Source organism: Heteronotia binoei, chromosome 13 (genome assembly GCF_032191835.1).
Source record: "Heteronotia binoei isolate CCM8104 ecotype False Entrance Well chromosome 13, APGP_CSIRO_Hbin_v1, whole genome shotgun sequence".
Classification (NCBI taxonomy): domain Eukaryota; kingdom Metazoa; phylum Chordata; class Lepidosauria; order Squamata; family Gekkonidae; genus Heteronotia; species Heteronotia binoei.
In genome coordinates this window covers 28,550,880-28,558,375 of record NC_083235.1, presented here as the reverse complement: position 1 = coordinate 28,558,375, position 7,496 = coordinate 28,550,880, and positions in this window count along the sequence as shown.

Below are 7,496 nucleotides of genomic sequence, written 5' to 3'. Positions count from 1 at the left end.
ACACCATTTTCCCCACCTCCATTTTATTCTCACAAATAAGAAGCAGGTTAGGTGGAGTGTGTAACTGGCCCAAGATCACTTGGTGAGCCATGGTAGAGTGGAAATTTGTCCTGTGTCTCTCAGACACTAGTGTGAGGCACTGCTCACAGTGGTGATTCTCCTGAAGCCTACAAGAGAGTAGGCTTGCCAGTCTCCAGGGCTGGGTGCCTAGTTTTGCAGGCTTCTCCCCATTGCCAGCCAGCTGACTGGCAGGGGGAAGCCTGCCACAACAGTCATCATGTGCCTTTAGATCTCAGGCACGTTCAGAAGTCTCCAACTGCTTCTGACAGGGGACGAGCAGGAAGAGCCACATTTGCGTGAAAGAGGAAGCCAGAGAGCCAAATCCCTCTGTTCATTTTGCATTCCTTTCAGAAGCTATTTGCATAGTCAAAGGGATAGTAAAGAGTTAACTAGAACCTGAGTATGGGAGAGGAAAACGCTACCCTCTAGACCTCTCTCCCCCTAAGTGGGATGAAATACAGCAGATTGTTACATTCAGCATTTCAGGGGAGTAAAGCTATCTATACCTTTGCCCCAAGGAGATCACAAAAGTGTGGGCATGCAAAATGGTTATTTTGGCTGCTTTCTCTGTGTGTGTGTGTGTGTGTGTGTGTGTGAGAGAGAGAGAGAGAGAGTTCACTTTCATTTTAGTGGAAGTGCAGCTGCTGTGGAACCATTTGAATGCAAAAAAGAGGAGGAGGAAATGAAGACTGTACTCAGGGGAACTGCACTGCCATATTTTTATTTATTTTTAGGGAATGGAAAAGTCTTCCAGCTCTACCCCAAAGTCCCCAGATATTTTCTGAGTTGGACCTGGTAACCTTATGAGAGAGTCATAATAAGAAAGCATTAAGTATTGTGCAGAGATAGTAAATCAGGGCTTCTAAATTACTGAGAATAGAATTCTTCATGGCCAAATTCCAGAACAAAGGACATCAAGGAGGAGTTTGTGTTTGGAGTAGATACAGCTGACACAAATTGTGGTTCCTTGTAGCTGAACCAAGCAGAGTGCCTCTATGTCATACAAAAGAATTTATATATAATCTGTATGTGTGTGTCTCTCTCTCTCTCTCCCTCTCTCTCTCTGGTGGAGGTGTTGCGTACAAATGACTTTTCCAAAGTCACTTTCACTCACGCTGAAAAATGCACTTTCAATCCACTTTCAATACAATTTAACAATTGTTTGGACGTGGACTTTGCTATGTTGTGCAGCAAAATCCAGATGCAAAATACATTGGATTATTCAGCGTGTGTGCTGAGGCTGAGAGCTGGTTTAGCTATGACAGAAAGATGAAGGATGCCCTCTAGTGTACATTGGTGGTATTCCTACCCAGGAAAACAAAAATATTGCAACGTCTCAGAGACTGCAATAAGTGCTTTGTTTCCAGACATGGGATCAGAGCTCAGGTGGAGTGAATCTCGAGCTCAAATTTCTCAAGGGCATTACTGGCACAAGAAGTGAATGGGTACAGACCACTGTGTTGTGCTGACAAACATTGTAGTGATACTATGGGAATTACCATGATAAACTTCTAAATAATACTAACACTTTGTGTAATTACTTTGTATAATCTCTTTAAAAAAAATCTCAGGAGAGAGAGTAGGTTAGAATTTGATGCTTTCAGACACACTAAATAACATACTAGTCCCCTTTGCAACAGGATTTTAGTATTTGAGATTGCAAAATCCATTTGTAAATAGTTGGAGTGGATTTTTTTTTGGCATGTATGAAAGTGCCCAGGGCTTTTTTTATAGAAAAAGCCCAGCGGGGACTAATTTACATATTAGGCCACACCCCCTGATGTCACCATTGTTTCACATAGGGCTTTTTGTAGAAAAAGCCAAGAAGGAGCTCCTTTGCACATTAGGCCACACCCCCTGACCCAAAGTCAGCTGGAACTGCGTTCCTGTGCGTTCCTGCTCCAAAAAAGCCCCGAAAGTGTCCAACCTTTTTCACTCACACAGAGTATCTACCACCCTCTGCAACCTCTCTCCCACAGGTTCAGGGTTACAGGTAGGTCAGGCAGTCACATGTCACTACCCATCTTGCCTTTTTAAAAAAATAGAGAGAGAGCCATGACCCTTTCACATCCCAGACATGGTAGCCCAACCCCCTTTAATAATCTCCCCTCAGACCAGAGCTGGATTAACAATTAGGCCAAGTAGGCACTGGCCTATGGGCCCCCATGCCTTTAGAGGCCCCAGGCTGACTCCCTCCCCTGATTTCCTCCCTGCTTGCAGCCCTCTCAGCCTGCATATGCAGCCAACAACTTAGCTGCTCTTTGCCCAGGTTGCCTGGTGTGGCTGCTGCTGGTGTGGTCGCCAGGTTTGCCTCTCCCCACAGTTTAGTAAAAGGGGATTTTAAGAAGGTGCCTGCAGGCTGCAGCAGGGGTCATGGGTAGTGCGGTGGGCACTCAGACTCTGAGATAATTTGCGAGGGGGCCCCCAAGATTTTGACTGCCTAGGTGCCTCCGCAGGTTTTAATCTGGCACTGCCTCAGACACTGGCCAGAGCTGTTGGGGCTGGGGACTCAAACACTGCTTCATTCACATGCTACTGCCATTTCTTCATATCTTAAAATATATAGAGACTGAGACTGTAGCTTATGTTTGTGTTTGCGCGTGCTTCTTTCCCTGAGTCAACCAGCCCACAGGAATCAACAAACAAGGAATTATTTCTCGTTTGAATGTAACATTGAAATAGTTCAGGCAGTCATTACGAAGTTTCTTTTAAATTGAACTTTTGAACTGTTTCTCTATTCCACCATTTATGGTCCTTTGTTACAAATTGGCCTGTTTCAGTCAGCTTTAAGTTGTTCTCCTCCACAGCTTCACTCAGGCAGAGAGACTTATGGGGAAAACTGGAAGTGATGTCATGTTGCCCTAGGACTCACTGGAAGCTCTATGATAAACCCACAGAGTTTCCAGTGAGTCCTAGAATTACATGACATTACTTCTGGAAGTGCTTTCACTTCTGAAGTGAAAGTGGGGAGGGGCTGTGGTTTAGTGGTAGAGCATCTGCTTGGTATGCAGAAGGACCCAGGTTCAATCCCTGGTATTGCCAATTAAAGATCTGGCAGTAGGTGATGGGTGATGTGGAAGACCTCCACCTGAGACCTGGGAAAGCCACTGCCAATCTGAGTAGACAATACTGACTTTGATGGACCAATGGTCTGATTCAGTATAAGGCAACTTCTTATGAGTTCCTGTGTGTGTTCATGCTACATGTGATGCCAGTGATTTAAAAAAAACCCATCCCACTGCCCAAAAGAGAGGCAGTAGGGAGACAGAGTTGCCAATGGAAGGTGTTGTACAGTGGGTAGATTGTTGGAACAGGATATGGGAGACCTGTGTTCAAATTTCAACTCTGCCACAGAAGCTGACTGGGTGTCCTTGGGCCAGTTACACACTTTCAGCCTTACCTACCTCTCAGGATTGTTGTGAGGGAGAAATGAAGGAGAAGGAGAATGATGTAAGCTGCTTTCGGCCCCCACCAGGGAGAAAAGTGGGGTGTAAATGTGGCCAAAACAGGGAGGACTGTGAGGCACTCCAGAGGAATCTGTTGAGGTTGGATGAGTGGGCGTCAGTGTGGCAAATGAGGTTCAACATGGGCAAGTGTAAAAAATTGCACATTGGAGCCAAAAATCCCAATTTTAAATACACATTGATGGGGGTCTGAACAGGTGGTAAATGACCAGGAGAGAAATCTTGGAGTCATGGTAGATAACTCACTGAAAATGTTGACTCAGTGATCAAGTGCAATAAAAAAAGGGCAGAATTCTGTGCTGGGGATTATTAGGAAGGGAACTGAAAACAAATCAGCCAGTATCCTAATGTCCCTGTATGAATCAAACATGCAGCCTCATTTGGAATACTGTGTACAGTTCTGCTCACTGCACCTCAAAAAAATATAATAGCATTGAAAAAAGTGTAAAAAGGGGGGGGGGCAGCTAAAATGATTAAGGGGATGGAACACCTTCCCCATGAGGAAAGGTTAAAGAGGTTCAGGCTCTTAACTTGGAGAAACAACAACTGAGGGATGACATGATAGAGATTTGCAACATTATGCATGGAACAGAGAAGGTAGAGAAAGAAGTACTTTTCTCCCTTTCTCACAATAAAAGAATTCATGGACACTCAATGAAATTGCTGAGCAGTTGGGTTAGAACAGATTAAAAAAGTACCTCTTCACCCAAAGGGTGATTAACACATGGGATTCACTGCCACATGGGATTCACTGCCACAGGAGGGGGTGGCACCTACAAGCATAGCCAGCTTCAAGAGGGGATTGGAGCAACATATGGAGCAGAGGTCCATCAGTGGCTATTAGCCACAGCATATTGATGAAACTCTCTGTCTGGGACAGTGATGTTTTATATTCTTGGTGCTTGGGGGGGGGGGGAGCAACAGTGGGAGGGCTTCTAGTGTCCTGGCCCCACTGATGGACCTCCTGATGGCACCTGGGTTTTTTGGCCACTGTGTGACACAAAGTGTTGGACTGGATGGGCCACCAGCCTCATCCAGCATGACTTCTCTTATGTTCTTATTTCTCTTCAACTTCATTATCAGTGACCCAGTCCATATCTTTTTACTAGCCCTTCATTGAAAGGGGAGGAAGTATCTTTGTTGTCCATATTCACAGTACACATCTGTGCTGCAGTTACCAAGGCCGTCATCGCTTCTATACCAACAGATTGAATATAGACCTTAAAGAATCCCACTCAAAGTACCTCCAGTTCCATTAGTAACAAATTTCATGTATCCATACTTGCTTCCAAAAGTGGCCATCTCCAAAACATTACACCTGCCTTGATGCTCGTAACAGCCTTGACAGTCTGCTTGGAAAACTCCTGAGTGGAAAAAGCTAACTCAGAAGAGTGACTCATGCAGAGCTGCAACAGTCATCCTCCTCTGTTGTGTCTTGGTGTCAGCGTAACATAGTGCTCCTTTCACACTCAATATGGAGATGCAGCAGAATTGTCCACCCAACTGCTGGGGGTGGCTGGAAAGAGGCCAGACCAGAACAGTGAATGGTTCAGACAGGGCAGGGAGTCCCATCTACAGGCTCACAAGAACCTCTCATTTGGTAGTCCATTGATTTCTTACAGACTCACTGTCAGTTTTCTTGCTCACTTAGGGGATTACTGACTTATACCACTGATGCCTGAGCTTGTAGTGCAAATGGAAGGATCTTAAAGAAGATGACACCTCTTGATCTGTGCAGAATGCAGTTTCATCACCAAGGAGTCCCTATGACTGACTCTTCTCCAGCCCACCCCCAGGCTGATAATGTTGGCAAAATGTACTTTGTTAGGCTTTCACAATCCTTTCACATCATGGGTTGCTGCCTTCCATTGTTTACAGGAGCCCGAGGTACAAATAGGAGTGACTGAAGCAGTTGAATTTGTTAATTCTCTTTTTGCTGACTTATAGTGACCCTGTAGGGTTTTCAAGGCAAGAGGTGTTGTGAGGGTTGCCACTACCTGCCTCCATGTCATGAGTCTTGACCGTGGACTTCCTTGGTGGCCTTCCATCTGAATACTGAGCAGGGCCAACCCTGCTTAGCTTCTGAGACCTGATGAAATCAGCCTAGCTTGGGCCATCCAGGACTCATATATAGGTAAATGATTCCATCTGTGTTCACCATGATACCGTGTTCACCATGACTGTATTGAATGAAGATCTGTTTTTCTTCGACACAATTCATTGAGAAGAAGAAGAACAACAACAAGAAGAAGATGATGATATTGGATTTATATCCCATCCTCCACTCCAAATCTCAGAGTGGCTCACAATCTCCTGTATCTTCTCCCCCCACAACAGACACCCTGTGACGTGGGTGTAGCTGAGAGGGATCTCACAGCAGCTGCCCTTTCAAGGACAACCTCTGCCAGAGCTATGGCTGACCCAAGGTCATTCCAGCAGGTGCAAGTGGAGGAGTGGGGAATCAAACCCGGTTCTCCCAGATAAGAGTCCGCACACTTAAGCACTACACCAAACGGGTTCTAGTGAGGCGTCTGGTGTGGTTGTATACAAAGCTATCTGAAACACTTTTTATTTACTTACTTCATTTATAGCTCATCTTTCCCCTCCCTAGTTGGGACCCAAAGTGGTTTACATCATTCTCCTCCCCTCAGTTTTACTCCAGGAAATACCTTACTTTTTTTCTTTTTGCATGAATGGATATTTACAATCAGCACCAAGGACAGCAGCTGCTAACATGCTAAGCTCCATCTAGGCAGGGAGCCAATGAATTGGTGAAATCAATTTCGGTATGGCCAAGGGGATTCTGGGCTTGTCCAGTGACACATGCCCCCCTTCGTGCCACATGGCAAATTGCATTTGAAACTGCAGGTGCTTCCAAAAGCCATTAAAGATATGGTCAGAATCAGGAAAGATATTATTGGAAAATCTGAAACATGTTCTGATATGCTAAATTGATTTGGATTGGATTTAATGTGTGTGTTTGTTTATTTATTTACTCACTTATTTATAGTTCACCTTTCTCTCTGAGATGGAAGGCAAATGGCAGAATGTAAAGCAATCAGAGAGCAGAGAACTCCAATGAACAGTGCAATGGGACGTTTTTGTTGTTGTAGTCAAGTCACAGCCAAATTATGGCAAGCTCATCATGAGATTTTCAAGGCAAGAGACATTCAGAGGTGGTTTGCCATTGCCTGCCTCTGCATAGTGACCCTGGACTTCCTTGGTGATCTGCCATCCAAGTACTAACCAGGACTAACCCTTTAAGATCTGATGAGATCAAGCTAGTGTGGGTTATCCAGGTCAGGGCACAATCGGACTCAAAGTAGAGTATTGAACAGTGCAAGGGAAAAGAAACAAAGACTAATTTAGGCATGACTTATCATAATACAAAAAGTGAGTAACAAAGGGAGAAAACATAGCAGGAAAATGATACATTCAAAAAACATTGCAAACCAGGGGTGGCCAAACTGTGGCTCGGGAGCCACATGTGGCTCTTTCACGCATATTGTGTGGCTCTCAAAGCACCCGCTACCCCATTGGCTGGCGTGGAGAAGGCATTTAAATTACTTCTCCAAGCCACACCTTCCTTCCTTCCTTCCTTCCTTCCTTCCTTCCATCCATCCATTCATCTCTCAAACATCTGATATGCATGTCTTGCGGCTCTCAAACATCTGATGTTTATTCTGTGTGGCTCTTATGTTAAGCAAGTTTGGCCACCTATTCAATAGACTATGAACCTATCATTTACAAAGTGACTTCTTATACTATACCATTATACTATGGACCTGATCCCTTTACAAAAGTGTCCTCCTGTAACATTCTTCAGAATGGTGTATTTGATTTGCAGCTGGCAAACAAGTCTATGCCAATCTTACAGTCAAAACTCATTAAAAGGAAATATTTGTTTGTAGGAACATTCCACCAACTATTGTGCCAACCATTGAGAGGGTCACCCCTCCCAGTATACATGAA